The sequence below is a fragment of the Takifugu rubripes genome, chromosome 11 (genome assembly GCF_901000725.2).
Source record: "Takifugu rubripes chromosome 11, fTakRub1.2, whole genome shotgun sequence".
NCBI lineage: Eukaryota > Metazoa > Chordata > Actinopteri > Tetraodontiformes > Tetraodontidae > Takifugu > Takifugu rubripes.
Genome location: NC_042295.1, coordinates 10871323 through 10887316, shown reverse-complemented (window position 1 = coordinate 10887316; position 15994 = coordinate 10871323). Strand labels below are relative to the sequence as shown.

General features: G+C 46.0%; 1 non-coding gene across 1 annotated transcript; it reads right to left on the bottom strand.

The window, feature by feature from the left end:
• Window positions 1–7309: 7309 nt before the first annotated feature.
• trnae-uuc (transfer RNA glutamic acid (anticodon UUC)) lies at window positions 7310–7381 on the bottom strand. Its single transcript has one exon. It is a non-coding gene; the product is annotated as a tRNA-Glu (tRNA).
• Window positions 7382–15994: the final 8613 nt, after the last annotated feature.

Here is a 15994-nt window from a genome sequence, read left to right as displayed (position 1 = left end):
CCACCTAAAATGTCTCAGCTGCATGCTAGCTTCCCTCCTTACGGCATTCACCTGCACCCAAACGCGGAACGCCGTTCTCGGCACTTCAATTCCGAGGTCAGAGAGGCGAATAAATAGTGCGCTAAAACGCAATTATAAAAAAATGCCTTCAAGAGTTCCCTTCAGAACATTTCTGATAGAAAAAGAAAAAGAAAAGTCCAGCGCCAGAGGAAAGCATCGTCTGCTTATGTCTTCACCAGAGAGAATGATGTAGTTTTATTACTTTACAGTCAAACAGAACATTAATCGGCATTAATTATTTACAGGTTCATGATGGTCAGAATGTTATAAAGTCCTCTGGAGCAGCATCCTCAGCACGACCTCAAAGGATCGGCAGATTACTGCATCGCATTATTAGCTGTATACGTTATGTTCGAGGACGACAAACCTTTTGTCAAACTAAATTACATTTTCCCAGAAATCAAAGGAGTTGTGATTGCTGCGGCGACGGGGGACACGTGTTCAGAGGCGCCGTCACGCTCCCACGATTTTATTGCTAGATAATAAGGTGTAAAAAGCGGTTCTCTGCAAATACGCACACTTCTATTCATTTACCCAGAAGAAGACGTAGGAGATGCAGTTTTTAATAAAACGCCCAATATTGCGAACAGAAAATGCACAAAATTAAGGTTCACTGTTTACTATGACTTTTATTGACATCAAACACGGCAGGCGTAACTTTTCACACCCCCACATGTGCAGTCTCTGACAGAAAGCAGACAGTTTGTTGCAGTTCATGCAGGTTTAAATTTGAGACCTGTTGCCGGCGACAACGGTACCGAATCCCTGGATCTGATGAACCGGTCTCGCCGCTGAGGAAGACGGCTGTGAAGCCTCTCAATCATGGCGGGCTCCGAGGGCCTCGCGGGACATTAATCTCCAGCACAGCGGCACACAAAGCGAGTGCCATGATGGGTTTGGGATGGACGGACCTTGTCGTCCGCTCTTCCCCTCTCCTCCCCTCTCACTCTCAAACGTCAGCTTTTGCTCGTGTTGTTTTGGGTTTCTCAGGTATTGCGTGTTGACCTCTGACCCCACTGACCCATTCAGCTTTAGTTCTGCATCTTCACTAGGAGCAGGAGGGTATGAGCCTGGTCCTGCTCAAGGGTTCTTCCTGTTAAAAGGGAGGTATTTTTCCCAGCAGAGCGACACTCCAGCAGACGCTTTAAAACAAACGTTAATTGAAATGTTGAGATAAGGCTCAATTCCAGCTGTTTGATTTGTGAAAAATATAGAAGGGGCCTTGAACCGTCATCAAAGTGATATTTTGGAAACTGCTGCTAGGTTTGTTTTTTTCGGTCCAGGATTAAACGCGGGAACGTCTACAAACCTGAGCTCCGACCCGCTGTGGAGGTGTTTTCGGTCCAGCTCAATATTTCCCTCAGAGCGGCCTGGCTGCTTATCTCCAAACACTTCAACTTTTCCGTGTAGCGGCGGTGTGAAGGTCGCCGTTATCTGGCTGCTTGTGCCCAAAGTGTCCGATAGATTCAAATATTGTGTCAACTTCCAGCCTCGCCGGGACGGGAAGGGCGAGGGATGACAATTAAGGCCTGATTGGAGCGAATCATCCGCACTTCTTATTTTCCTAAATCTGGCATCGATGTGGTGAATAAGCGTGTGCACGCGTCCGTGCCACAAGACCTCTCCGTGTGATGACAGTCTGAAGAGTTACAAACCAATTACGCCTGCCGGGGCACTTCTGTGACGCACGGGTGAACCCTTCCCTCAGTTAATCAGATAAGATGACATTTTGATGCAGTAGTTTCACTTCTCTGACTGATGTGAAGCTGCCTGAAAGCAGCCTCCTAATCAGAACTTTGTGTCCTTCAAAAGTAGACGGAGACGCGTCCGACACCCTGTCATGCCTTTGGTCGTCTATTTGCATTTGATTCGATATATAATATTGCGGCTTCCTTCCTGTGAATGCTAATCTATCTGCGCGGTTCATACAAATGATTGCAGATCATTTTTAATTTGCCAATAATATGTTGCACCGCCGCCGCCGGGAGGCATTAACGGTCCCAGTAAGATGGTACTTTAATTAACAGTCGTGTCTGTTTATTACATGTGTCATAATGCGCAGGAATGAGAGCTCACTGCTCGTCTGTCCTCGGTGATGATCTTTAAAACCCGGATCGGGTTCAACGGGAAGGATGGGTTAAACTCTGTCCAGATCCTGGTCATTATCTTGGACAGCAAGGAGGCTCTGGGTTTCAGCTGCAGTCACGAGGCAGCAGCAGCAATCAGGAGCTCTGCTCTCCCACTTTTGTCCAGTAATTAGGAGGGAGAAGGGAGAGAAACGCCGCCATTCAACCTTCCCGCGTTTTTTTAGGCCGCGCGCTTCCAGTATTTAATAAATAAAGCTTGAGCAAAATTCTAACATAAGATCCATTTCCGTTCGAGAGAGCGAGTTGTGAGGTTTTGCTGCTTATCTGCAGCGCCGATGATTCTGCATGCCAACCGCGATGCCTGGCTCGGCGCCCTTCGCCGCGCGCACTGAGGGAATCCCAAATTCCAGCCGTTAAAGCACAGGAAGCTGTGACCTCCTTTGAAAGGCTATGAATCATCCTGTTATCTGCAGCTCCGCGGCGGCGGTGGCGGCGGTGGCGGCGGCGGGGGGGTTGGAGGGGTGGCCGGGGAATCTTTCCCGGCATGATAGAGCGTCCGGCGAGAAAGCCGCGGCCTTTTTCAGGTCGGACACGCCAGCCGCTTCACGCAAAAGAGGCGAACAGGAGGCCGAATGACGTAAAGATCGAGACTGTTTTCAGCCGGCTGTTCGCCAGGCCGAAGGAAGGAAGCGTGCGGTCGTTAGCATGCATGCTGTGATGTGTGTCTAGTCAAATTACCTCTTGGCTCCGGCGCCACGACAGCTGATTAAACGCAGGAGATCCCGCTTGGACTGATTTTCTCTTAATTGTCGGTCAGAGTCATCCGGCAACGTTCTCACGCGGTCTCAAAAGGATTCCGACTTGCTCGGGACTCTGAGCACCCGGAAACCCGAAGACTTCTATGAAAATGTCAATTAAAGGAGAACTTTTGCAGCTCCTGGAGGGGAACTCTCTGGGATCCATTAGTGCTTCCGCCTCCTCGCCGCAGCCTCATACCGGTGGGCTGGTTCACTTTGTTTGTGCTCTCCGTGTCCTCCAACGTTCCTCTGGATAGAACAGGATTTACAGCGCAGAACGCCTCCGAGTAAACACAGTTACCTGCAAAATGAATTATAGGGTATAGCTTTTTATTTTTTCGCAGCTCCAAGTTAATCCAGTTTTCCAGGTGAGTTAGGCCTCCAAACAGCCGAGACAGTTGATTGATTAAAAGAGATGTTTGTGCTCCTGGTTTTAATCAGCGTGCAGGAACATGATGTTTTCAAAGGTCACTTTCCCACCCCGGGCAGACATAATGGATATGTCACTTCTGTCTGTTTTTTCTGTCGCTATGAATAGAATTCCTCCGAGTATCCGCCACAAATCATTTCTGAATTCCTGAGCATGAAATTATGTTTTCTCTCCTGCGGAAACTTCTGCTCCGTCCTCCCGAGCACCACGAATCAAGGCTGCCGCCTGTTACTGGGCGACGTACACCCTGGACAGGTCACAGCACACCCGATGGAAATTTAGAACCTGATTTTGCATTTTTATTTGTTTATTTTTTGGGGAGTACCGACTGAAAACCCACACAATCCAGGGGAGAACATGCAAAGTCTGCAATTGAATTCCAGGATTAAACCAACAACCTTCTTGCTAAAAGTTGCTGCACTTAATTTACAAAATTAGTAAAAAGAAAGTATTCCCTTTTTTCCATTTTGTGGTCGGAAATCATCTGCACAAAACGCATCCCAATAGGAGCCCTGTGGAAAGACAGCCAACATCCCTCCGCAGGCAGTTGTTCTCGGGCCTAATGCCAAATTGAATTCAGCAAAAATGGGTTTAAGCTGGCCTTGTGCCAGAACCGCGAGTAAATCTAGCTTCTTCCACATTACGATGTTATCCTGGCTGGATTCGATACGGCTGCTGTGGCGTAATAATGACTGTTAAGAATGATACAGAAGATTTTGGATCAAATGGCTGCTGAAGAACGATATCTACATGCTCGCCTCTGTCACCTTAAGATTAGATTTTCCTTTTTTATCTTAATGACTATGAACATTCCACCAGACCTTTCTAATTGACACAGAAAGAAAAAGATAACCTTTTAGAGAGCGCAGGGTATGAGGTCATTCGTCCTCACATTAGCATTTTCAACAGCCCTTAAACTTGCGTTAGCATATAGCTTCGAACGGCATAGACCAGCGTACCGAATACCTGCGCGATTTCTTCCAATGCTAATTAATTCACTCCTGGACGAGAACCTCCACAGCCTGCTTGTGCTCCTCTCCCTCTCCTTTGATCAGCGTCTCTCAGTGGGAGGGAAAGCCAAACGCGTTACCGCAAATCCCCCAGAATGCACTCCTGTTCCATTCTCCAGAAGTGAATATTTGCTACGCTTAAAGCAAAGGTTCAAGTGAAGCGCCTGACACAGGGACGGAGCTTTCGGCCTGGTCCTGGCGTGCGTCAAACTCCCCCACAACGCGGCCCAACCGCTGCTGAAATAATTATCACCTGACATCAGCTCGCTCTGCGTGCAACCTAAAATAATCTCTAGAGAATACTGTCAACACATCGCGCTAATACAGTGTTCTGGCAGGGACAAGTGCGATGCTGCTCACGTAAGCGTGTTATTAGATATCAAGACTGCAGTTTGTATATTAGTAATGACGGGGAAGATCAGGCATTTCTCTTTCACTGTAACGTTAAGCGTATTTTCCCCTCACACTTGCACGCCCAAGAGTGAACTCTAGCAAGTGTATTTTACATGTAATTAATAAGAAAGGAACCCGGAGCGCCGACTTGCATTGACAGGCTGTGGGGTGTAAACTGTCTCGAAAGTGTCTGATTCTGGAATGTTGCCAGACAGCTGCAGGGAATGGCAGCGCCTGGTCCACGTCGGTGAGTCAGTGGCACCGGAGCCTCCAGTCCAGACCTTGTGTCATTCTCATTTAATACTTATATTAAAGTGATTACACGCACAACCCTTTTGTAAAGTTCACGCTATTGTTATTGCAACTTTAACGCGCTCGCCCCTCAGGAAATTAAGCGGCTGATGTTAACCTTTGGTGGGATAAAGATAAATCCCCGACTCAGGAAATTTTCCTTTCCTTGAGGACATCTGAAGTGGAATAAACCGATTTAAGATGCCGGAGTTGTGCGAAAATACCAAAGTGATGCCGCCAATTCAACAATTCCAAATTACTTTCTCCTTTTTTGCTCAAATGAAAGTCCATTCTCAAAGTATTATCGCAGTAATGCTTTTGCCATTATTTCTGCCTATTATTGTGGGATGCCGCAAAATAAGTGCTTTTATCTAATTTGCTGTGCTGATCCAAAAGTTCACCTCTGCATTAATGTTAAGTCCAACCATCGCTCGTCATTTCAGGCAACAAAAGAAATAATTAAAGGAATTTGAAGTTTTTCGGTAATGCACATCAACAAGCAGCCCAACGTGTTTCGGGCGCACTAATTAAAGCTGGTCTTTCAAGAGAAACAAAGGAATGACAGCGGCGTAAAAGCAAAGTGAAGTGCACCTGTGGGAGTCGCTTAAGTGTCCCCTGACACGCTGTCAGCAGCTTGTTGCTTAATGCGCAGCCGCTCGGCCCGTCGCTCTGTTGCCAGTCACAAAGGAAGGCAAACAGCTCGGGCCCAGCCGGACACGGGTCTGGAAAAGCCTACCACTGGTACTGTCACTGTCGTGGTACCACTGGACTGTCACTATTTTGCTTGTTATTTGGATATGTGCATTCCTTCCCCCTGAATCCAACAGCCTCCAAATGGCAACAATTGTTGAACCTGGGAAGCTTCTGTCACCTCTGACAGCTATTTTTCCCAGTTATCGGCCTGGAACTTTTTCCATAAATCCTGCTCAGCTCTTACAGGTTTTTCCACGATCGCAGTGATTTATTAGCATTCATTAAACTGTGTGGAAGGAGTTCTGTGTGAATACCAACCGATGGGATGGTTTAGATAAATGCAAGCATGCCTGAGGATTTATGCCTCCAATGGTGCATTTCAGGTTAAAAGCACTGAATAATAGGCTCCTTTGCTGCATGTCAGACTAAAAGGCTACAGAACCTAGTTGGGGGTGTTTTCAGCAGAGTAAATCTGACAATAGTTGGAATAAAAAACTGCTTGCAAATGCATCACTTAAAAAGGAGGAGGTCCAGCTGGAGGAGGGTGCAGACACTTACTCCAAAAACTCCTGAAGATGGCGGCCTGTGGGGCCTGATAAGCCGAGTCCAGCGGCACCTTCACTATCTCCATGAGCCGTGCTACTGTGGCCCCCAGATATCGGTCCGATAAACACGGAAAAGGCTGAGTGGAGGAGAAAAGAAGAACATCGTCCGTGATATAGTGTGTCTCCCCTACCGCCGCCGTCACGCTTTAAGATGCAGCGCAGAGAGAGTTGCTCTGCCTCTGCAACAAGTCTCATGACAGGTGTGAGGACGAGACTGTCAGATGTTGACACGGAGGAACCAACAGGGACTCTCCACAAAAGGACCGGACCTGAATATGAATAAGCAGCTGCTGTGAATGGCAGAAACAATAACCATAAAGACTCTGTCTGCAACTTTAATTACAGCCAGACATTACTTATTAATGAAGAACCACGGGCAAAAAAAATGAAATCATCTTATAATGGAAGGGGGGGGGTGGCTGCTGCCAAACTCTGATTTTAACATGGCCTGCAGGATACAGCCAACGTTTGATAAGGTTGAGCCTTTGATGGCGTCAATAGAGTCAAATACAAGCTTTTCTTCCCGGGTTAAATGGGGACGAACAGGATGAATCTCTGCTCCGTAACCCCCCCCATCCTTCACCCCTTTTTGTCGTTTTACGAGGCGTCACGCAGCTGACAAGATGCTTCAACTTCTACACCAGATGCGAAGCTTTAGGGCAGAAATGAAATTTAGCTTCATTTATAATGTCTGTTAAGAGAAACGCTCTTTTAACAGGAGGAAACCTTGAGCAGGACCAAGCTGGTATGAAAAGGGGGGTGAGTGGGGGGGGTTAACCATGCCAGTGTTTCTTGAGACAAGTTTTATTTAAGAGGGTCAATTAGTGCTTCTGGCCATGTGCATGTTGAGCTTGGGGTGTTGAACTTAGGGGATGATGACAGAGAAACCTGGCAGTGCTCCAGAAATGTCCCGGCCAAGTCCCCTAAATACCAAAAGGTATCGTTCCCATACCGGGAGTCGAACCCGGGCCGCCTGGGTGAAAACCAGGAATCCTGACCGCTAGACCATATGGGACACTGACTGGGGGGGACAAAGGTCTGTCTCCACACATGAACGCGTTTCTATAGGCTCTCATTTCTCAAGACGTGTGATTTGTTGACAAAATTCCTGGAACGACTGTGCTGAAGAACAAAGGCGTCTAGTAAAAGATTTAGCAGATGTTAAGAATATTTCATCAAAGGGGCACGAATGAATATTTATCTGCCGCACATTAATAAATTACAACAGCATTTGCACATTAACCGTCACTCCAGCTGCAAACAGCCTCGTATCTGCATCTTTATAGGCGCAGGTTCAGTCAGACATTTGTATTGTTCCTTTCCTTATCTTAAAACATTCTTTTTCCGCTGTTCTGGCTGTTCGCAGCCAAGCTGCCAACTGATCCTGTCAGCCACTTCAAATTGTGCCTCATCCCATCAAGACAGCACAGAGCAAAAATGTGCAGACTGAAATAAACATGTGACACACACACACACACACACACACACACACACACACACACACACACACACACACACACACACACACACACACACACACACACACACACACCGACAGCAGTTTTGGTTCATCTAGGAAGAATTTAGAGTAAGTTGCTGAGTTTTGGTGAGAAAAGGCTTTAAAGATTTAACGCCCAAAAACATGAAACATATTTAAATAATCAATAGCACGGTCTCTTCTTCAGGGACCGCGACCTGTTAGTTGAAGATAATAAACCGTGGCGCTGCGGCGGAGGGAATGTGCTCATCATGCATGGATGAGAAGCCCCTGCATTCAATATTGCGATTTAAACATTAATGCTGTCGTCCTTGGCTGCACCGTGATAGGTGACACATGTTAAGGTAATGATGCGACCATTCGTGCAGCTTGTCCGCGTCTAAATAAACTAGCCTTCAATGTCTAAACGCTTTTTCAGCCCCGGGAACTGAAATGACATGTCGCATTTTCTATCTACGCAATCAGATCTTAGGCAGAGAGATTGGAAAAACTTATTTCACCCTCGTTTTGATGGGGATGGGGTTTCCGGCCCCCCTGCGTTTCGGCGGGTGAATCAGGGATGCTGGTGTTGCACAAGATGAGCCCAGAAACGGGACCAGAAGGACGAGGGCGTTTGATCTCAATCTGTTCGAATAAGTGCGGTCGCGCATCCCCGCGTCTGCTATCGGCGCGGAGAATCAAATGAGATCTACAAAGCCTGGCGAGGCTGATGCGCTCGAACCATCAGCCGGGTCCAGCGAGATATCATTTACGTTGCTCTGGTGTCGGGAGATGGATGAGACCGATAGCTGATCGCCTGCGTTCCTTTTATTCTCTGTGCTTTTTACACTCTTGCATTAACAGCAGCATTAACAAGATAACATTTGGCGGGTCAGAACGTTCAGAACTTCACACACCCTAAGACTGTCGCCACATAACAGCAGCCGGCTGGTACGCGCTAGCCCAGAGCGTTAGCACAGCCACAAATGTATTGTCTTGAGAGTTTTTGTTTCATGAAAAATGGAATATGTGGGCGGCTGGGAAAAAAACTTTTTTTGGGGGAAAGGATGGTACACAATCAATCTTAGCCATCGCTTTCTCCCCAATGGTGAGATCATAATCCCTCTTAGTCAGTTTTGGGTGGAGGATTTTCCGCCTACCAGAGTGTATTTGGAGCTCCCCGCATTGCCTCATTTGCCCATTCAGCACAAATGTTACCTTTAGGATCTTGTTTTTATATGCTGCTTTCCAACTGTAAAGTCTCCAAATATGTTTCTAGCTCTTCGTCCATGAATGCAGTTTGTTTGATGAAAAGGTCCCCGTGTCTGTTGCTCCCAGTGTGGTCCTGCATTGAGATTCCAGTGTTGTAAGAGCGGCGAGCAGAGATAACAAGCGCTCTCCCTCTAATCTCACTAAGTGTGTTGGAGACAGAGACTAAAAAAAGACATCTCAACAAGGTTGCCGGATCCATCAGCTGTTTCCTTTATGCAGTATTTGTCTGCATCTTTTTTCGGCGCGGCGCTTTTTTAATAACACGGGATATAGAAACTGTTCGGCGCCGTCCCTTTCAAACCCCGTAACAAGAAGTAAATTTGATTTTGTGCAGCAAAAATTTAAATAACTCTGCCGTCAAGAGAAAGTGCAACACGCTGCTTTTCCCTCCCCCCCTTAACAAGCAAAATTAAATCATCCCCTGTTGGCGCGGCACGCTCACTGCTGCAGGAGGCTTCACTTTTGTCTTTATTTTTGACATTTTCGAAATTCAGGTCACATCCCAGCAGAGAGCATCTGAAATGGATGACCATACGATGTTGTCTGCGCTGATTAACTGCACCGCTATTAGGTGATTGCTGTGGCTGAGAAGATGCAGGGAGAGGAAGATGTCATACCTGCCGCTGGGCTCATTTAACCCCGCTGTCACTTCTTCTTCTGCTGGTAATGACGTCCCTGTTCCTCCGCTGTTTTCTTGACAAGTCAATGTAGTTCAGTGGCTGTACTTGCAAATTAAGAGTTCAGAAATGTCTCCAGCACTGCTCAACTAATGTTTAATGAGATAAAAACAGATCAGAGCTGATCTTATAATCAAATAGTTAGAATAAATATTGGCTAGATTAATGTTTCCCTATTAGGAAGGAACCCCTGGTTACATGAGAGGGTGTCTATTTCACAAAGAGGTTATTCATAAGAAAGAAAATATAGACCCTAAGCTCCTTAATTCAAGATTTAACCTCATCATTATGAGTGAATGAACTTTCAGTACTGAAGGTTAAATATTCATTAGAGAAGAGCATATTCCCCCAGATAGATGAATGGGCAGGGTTTTTTTAATAATGCCCATTTAACTGTCGTATTGAAAGAATGGACAGCACAGCTTTTTCCAGCCGTGGCTGACATGAATTTGGATTGTTTTCAAGTCTCAAAAAAGAAAAACCGTGCTTCTCATGCTTAAGAGGTATCCAAGCGCTTAATTAATTTGTTCAAGACGATAACGAACAGTTACACCGAGCTTACAAAGACTGGAAATCAAGAAATGAAGCTGTGATTGAATGTGTTCGTCAAATTAACCCAAGGTGGGATGGAACCAAGTGGAGTCGAGTCATGGAAGGTTACTAATCTGGCATTGGGGCCTTGATTAATTCCTAGTCTATTTAGACCTTCTGCATTGTGAAAAAGCTCAAAGATTAATCAAAATATGAGCGTTTCCATCAGCGAATCCTTAAACGAGCACCTTAAAGTAAAGTCTCCTGAAATCCGTTTTAAGATGCAGCACATTGGTGAGTGTTTTTGCACATTTCCATGGGTGCACCCTGACTGACAGTCTTATCATCGCCGTTGATAACAGATAAAGTAGTACTCTCAGGCCCTCACTGCAAATCTGCTGCTCCCTCATCCATTAATGCAAGCACACAAACACAGCGGTTGCTTTTAGAAGTAATTAGGACTGGGGCTTGATCAGATAAACGCTCATCTGCACGAAGCGTCTGAATCTGCTCATCTTGGGAGAATATCCAAAGTGGGTGAAATGAGGAGACGGATAAGCCAGCTTGTTTACCAGGCAGAGGAGACGCCGTCGTCTATTTATGCCAGCCAGGGCGCTCTGAAAACCCCGGAGCAATGCAGAGGGGGAGCGGGAGGGGGCAGAGGGAAAGCAGTTGTTTGACAGTGATTATCCTTTCTTAAGTAGAGGGGGTGTTAGCATTACAACACTTTCACTGAAGCCAGTCAGAGCCCTCTCACAGCTCCACTGTCTTCTGTTTGGGGGGAGGGGGGGGGGGGGGGGTCGTCTGACATTCACACAATCCCTTTTGACAAATTGAGGCCAGTGGGAAATAAAGTTGCAGTGGTGGGTGCAGAGCAGCGGAGTGAGTCTTCGGTGACCTCACGCTGTCCACAATCGCACTCCAGAAACTCATTTAGCGCGTTCCGTTTCCGACTTCGCCCCCGCCTCCCTGCCGGCCCTGGATTACAATCAGGGTGAGTCAAGGAGCCGTCCCGACCTACCAGAGTTCCACTTTATTATTTATCATTTCAACAAGTCGACATCAGCACCCTGCCGGGGAATGCGAGTCCTTGGCAGCCCAATGTGTGTGGTGCAATGTTAATCCTCCGTGACAGCTCATTGTGAATCAGAATCTTGCTCTGAAATCAGGTCCATGAACAGTAATTACATGCAGAGCCGCCAGTAGGTGACACATGTTCCTCGTGGGCAGATTGCCCCCCAATTACAGGGAGAGCTGTTTGAAAAACCTCAGTGATGCTGATGATGAGTGCGAAGCATCTTCAAAATTCTGATCCTGCCATCTATTTAAGTGTAGATGTGATTATTTTACTTTTTTCCTAACAGTTCACACGCCCAGAGGTACTTAAGAGTCTTCCTAGTTCACCTTGAAGTGGAGGAAACCGGAGTACCTAGAGAAAAGTGATGCCGGAACAGAGAGCATGCAAATCTGTGACCATTACAGCAACAATTATTAAGTTGTATTGAAGTCTGTCTTTTCCGGGCTACTGTAGAAACATGGGGGAGTAAGATTCTCCACCTGAGGAGGGGGGCCTCCAGGCAGGACCACCCGCTTGGCACCCCTACTTTGGTGCCTGAGAGGTCTGCACGAGCCTCCGAGTAAATGGGAATATGAGTGCACTCAAACGCTGACAACCTAGTTGGAATGCGGCCTCCATTTAACCCTGCTACGAACGCGATGGCTGTCTCGGTGGGGGGAGAGCAGAGCGTGATATCAGGTCATCGGGAGTTTGCAATACTCTCCTGGGTGAAGCCGAGACGGCAGTGGAGGTTCGCCGTCGGGTTCCACTCGGCCTCGGGAGACATGAGAGGCCACGCGTTGGCCAGGGTCAGGTCCCCCTGCCTGATGAAAGTGATCCTATTAATATTGTAATCCTAAGTGAATAGGAACTGTTATTATGCTAATATTATTCTACATTATAAAAGGTTATCTTTTTGACTATTGAACACTTAAATGGGAATAGGGTGAGCGTTCGCTGGAAGAGTCACAGTCACAATGTGCTCAACCTGACAGGGTGACGAAACCCTTGACAGGGTGAAGAAAGTCTTAATGTGCCCAAGTGAAACCTGAGACAACCTGAGAGAATTTAATAAAAAAAATCTGTAATATCAACTTTCACACTGTAAGACAAATTCCTTTTGTCATTGGATCTGTAAATTGGTAAATATTTGCCGTTTCACTGCAATTTTATGTCTTTCCAAGGAAAAATGATTTTCTTTCTAACTATTTATTGTTCAGTCGATATTTTTTTTTTTTTTTTTTTTAGAATGTTTGTTTTTAACTTTAAAATCTTTCCTGAAAACGTCTGTTGGTTAATAAGCAGCCAGCGAAGGGAGAAGGTTCATCGATTCAACTGCTCGGATCATTAATTTGGGCTGTTTGTGTCCACAGTTCTTAATTTATTTATTTTTGTTCCGTTTAAGAGAAAATTCTCAGAGGGGCGAGAATTCCTGCCAGCCTGGAGGAGAAGCACCAGCACACGATTTCCTCGACTCTTCCTGGACTCTTCTGGAGCCTCTTCAGGGATGATGCAGAGATCAAACATATTTTATTAAATAGAGATTTCAAGAGCACATGCCAGCAAAGTACAAGAGATGATGTAACACCAGCCGTGATGGAAAAGCCCAAACATGCATGCATCCAGAGAACAGCCGCAGTAAAGACCAGCTGACGTGACCCAAATGTCCCTCGCCTTGGCTCCGCCCATTTCCCCAGGACTATCCCCCGGGGTCAGACTGGTGTGAACATAAAAGGAAAAGAAACTACAAGTGAAACAGGAAGTAACAGGAGCAAACAGTCCCCCTGAGCACGGCTGAAGGGAGAAAGATGTTCAGCGTCTTCAGCGGCAGCCTGACCTGGCAGCTGCACCCGGATCGTGCCGGAACATGTCAGAGGTGGGATTAAATCGCTCGCGCCGGACACCTTTACAAGTATCGCTCTCTCTCCCTCCCATCTGTGTTACATCAGGAGTTACAGCAGGATTTATCTCCATCAAGGGAAGAAAACCAAGCATGCAGACACTCAGAGTTCTTGTGGTATCACAGTGGGGCCCCTGGAGGTAAAGCCTGATCCCCCTCACGCACATCAGGGGACCCCCAGTAGAGAGTGGGCTGCATTAAATTCCTTGGCACCTACATCACTCAAACCCGCTCTCCCAGATGCTGAACACAGCATTCCTGGCCAGAAGAACAAAGCCATGGATGCACTCGGAAAGTCTCCCTTCCACACACACTTCCACACACGCACCCTTGCACTTCTATCTTTGTGAGGACTTTCATAGACATAATACATCACCCAGCTTCCTAACCTAGCCATCGAGGCAACCCCCTGACCCTAACTAAACCCAATTCTGACCTCATCCTTAAAATGATGTCCTAACCCTCAGTCAGTGGAATTCTGAGGACCTCAAAAATGTCCCCACTATGGGTGCTGTGGCACGTCATGTGTAGCAAGTGCAGCAACACACACACATCGGCACCTCTGGTGTCTAGGACATTTGAGGACACGGCTAGGGTCCCCCCCCCTCCACCGAGGGCGTTTGCAAGGACAGATGCAGCGAGGAAGCTCTTAGCTGTGCCTCCTCTCACCCCTCTCATGGGCTGTTCAATGTCTCGCTGCCTGGCGAGAGTTATCGCTCCATCAACCGAACCCAGCCCGCGCTTCTTCCCACAGGCTTTGTTTAACCTTTTAACCTCGGAGATTCGCACATGCACTTTAAAGAATCTATATAAAATCTGTTTTATGTACCTCTACAGTAACTACTGTTGTTTTTTCCCCCCCTTCAGCAATATTTTATGTCTTCTTGTCTCGAGAAGTTTGATTTTGTTCTGGAGCTGCGTGTGGTTCTGTAGAATATACTACCGAATAGCAAATGAACTTGAAACTTGTAAAATAACAAGGCTGTTGTTGGCTGAATTAGAGCCTGCTGTGAGCTGCTTTGGCTTTATTATTTTGTCATCAGCAGCACGGTGTGCTATAAAGAAGCATCCCTCTCTTAAACAGCTGGTGGTCCTCATCCAGAGAATAAAGGACCTCACCTCTGGTCCCACTCTCCTTTTTAACCCTGATGCCTTGCTTTTAGTGTCCTCAGCAGACTCTTCTTAGTATTAATAATTCCATTTATTACAGCCCTTTGCTGACCAAATTAGACCCCCATTTCTGCTTCTTTTTTCAAAGTTGCCATGGAGTTTGTCAAAAGAGTTTGAAAAAAACCCTCTCGGACTCTAATGGCTTGTATCGTGGGATGGAAACATTTAGTTTGTTGGGCAGGAAATGATGAATCATGCCGCTTTTAGTACTCTTAATAAGCAGGTTTCCTCACGGAGATGCATGCCCACCTCCAGCAAAGTGCCCCAGCTGACAGGGAAGACAGATAGACTCTGCGCTATTTTCTGAAGGGATCTCAGGTGCTGGCTATGAACAGATTATGGATCAGAGAACCTTTTGGCCTTGACTTTGGCACCAGCCTTTAAAATGCAAAACACCCACTGGATGTGATAAAACTTGCTTTTGACACGGCGACACTGAAAGTAATTTGTTGTGAACAGATTCAGTGCTACATTTATGTGCTCCCTGCTAACTGTGAGATGCTAAAAACAAATCTACTGCAGTCTTTGAGCAGTTTGTATGTGATCACCTCCTGATCACCTTCTCTATGTTTAGTAATGAGACTTGCCTGAAGATCGGGATTAGCGGACATTTATTTGTGGAATAGATCTAAATACAAATTACCCACAGATACTATTAATTGTTGTAGCCAATGGTCGCTAGCTGCTATAAATAATTCACATCTTGTAGAGACAAAGTAATTAAGGTAGTTATCTAAACTCTACAATTGTTATTTATGCAGTTTTTAATTGCTAGGTTCAGTCAGTCGAGAGGCAACAATGTGCGATTAACACACTAAATCAGCAAAAAAAACAAAAACAATTTGGCCCCTTTTGTCCGATAAGTCGAATTAATTGCTCATCCATTTAAATTCTTATCATTATCTCCTAATTTCCTGGTAATTATAACTGTAAATGCATTTGTATACACATGTAATAGAATATTTTATCTTCACCCAGGGAGCTCGGCAATTTAGGCAGACCTGTGCTTGAGCAGAGTGAAATCGGCCGAAGATGAAGCAGCGATCAGGGCCAGCATGATTCTCATGGGACGTTTTTATCAACTATCCTTTCATTTTGTCCAAGGCGAGTTTAGCGGGACCGGAACTGAAAATTCGGGGGGATTAATGTCCACAGCGATAACAGGCAGGAATGTGGCTTTTGCAATTCGCACGACCGCTGAGCTGGAACGGCCTCGCTGGGTCTTTCATTTAGATTTCAGGAATGGAATTAAAAAAAATCAAATCAAATGAATGATCAGTGAGAACAAGGATGATAGCAGGAAAAAACATTCCGGTGTCACATGGTAAGAAGCTGATAGCGGAGGTGAGAAGAAACGCTTTTGATGCTAAGCACGTGGGATCTCTTTTCACATGATTTCTGTTCATGGAAACTGTAAAATTCCCATCTGCAAGTTAAGGAGCAGTTATTCAATTATTTATAGACACTGCAAATCACTATAAATCAATAAGTGGAGTTTAACAAAGAAAGCAGAATTTACCTCCTTAAGTGGAATTCTTACAGAG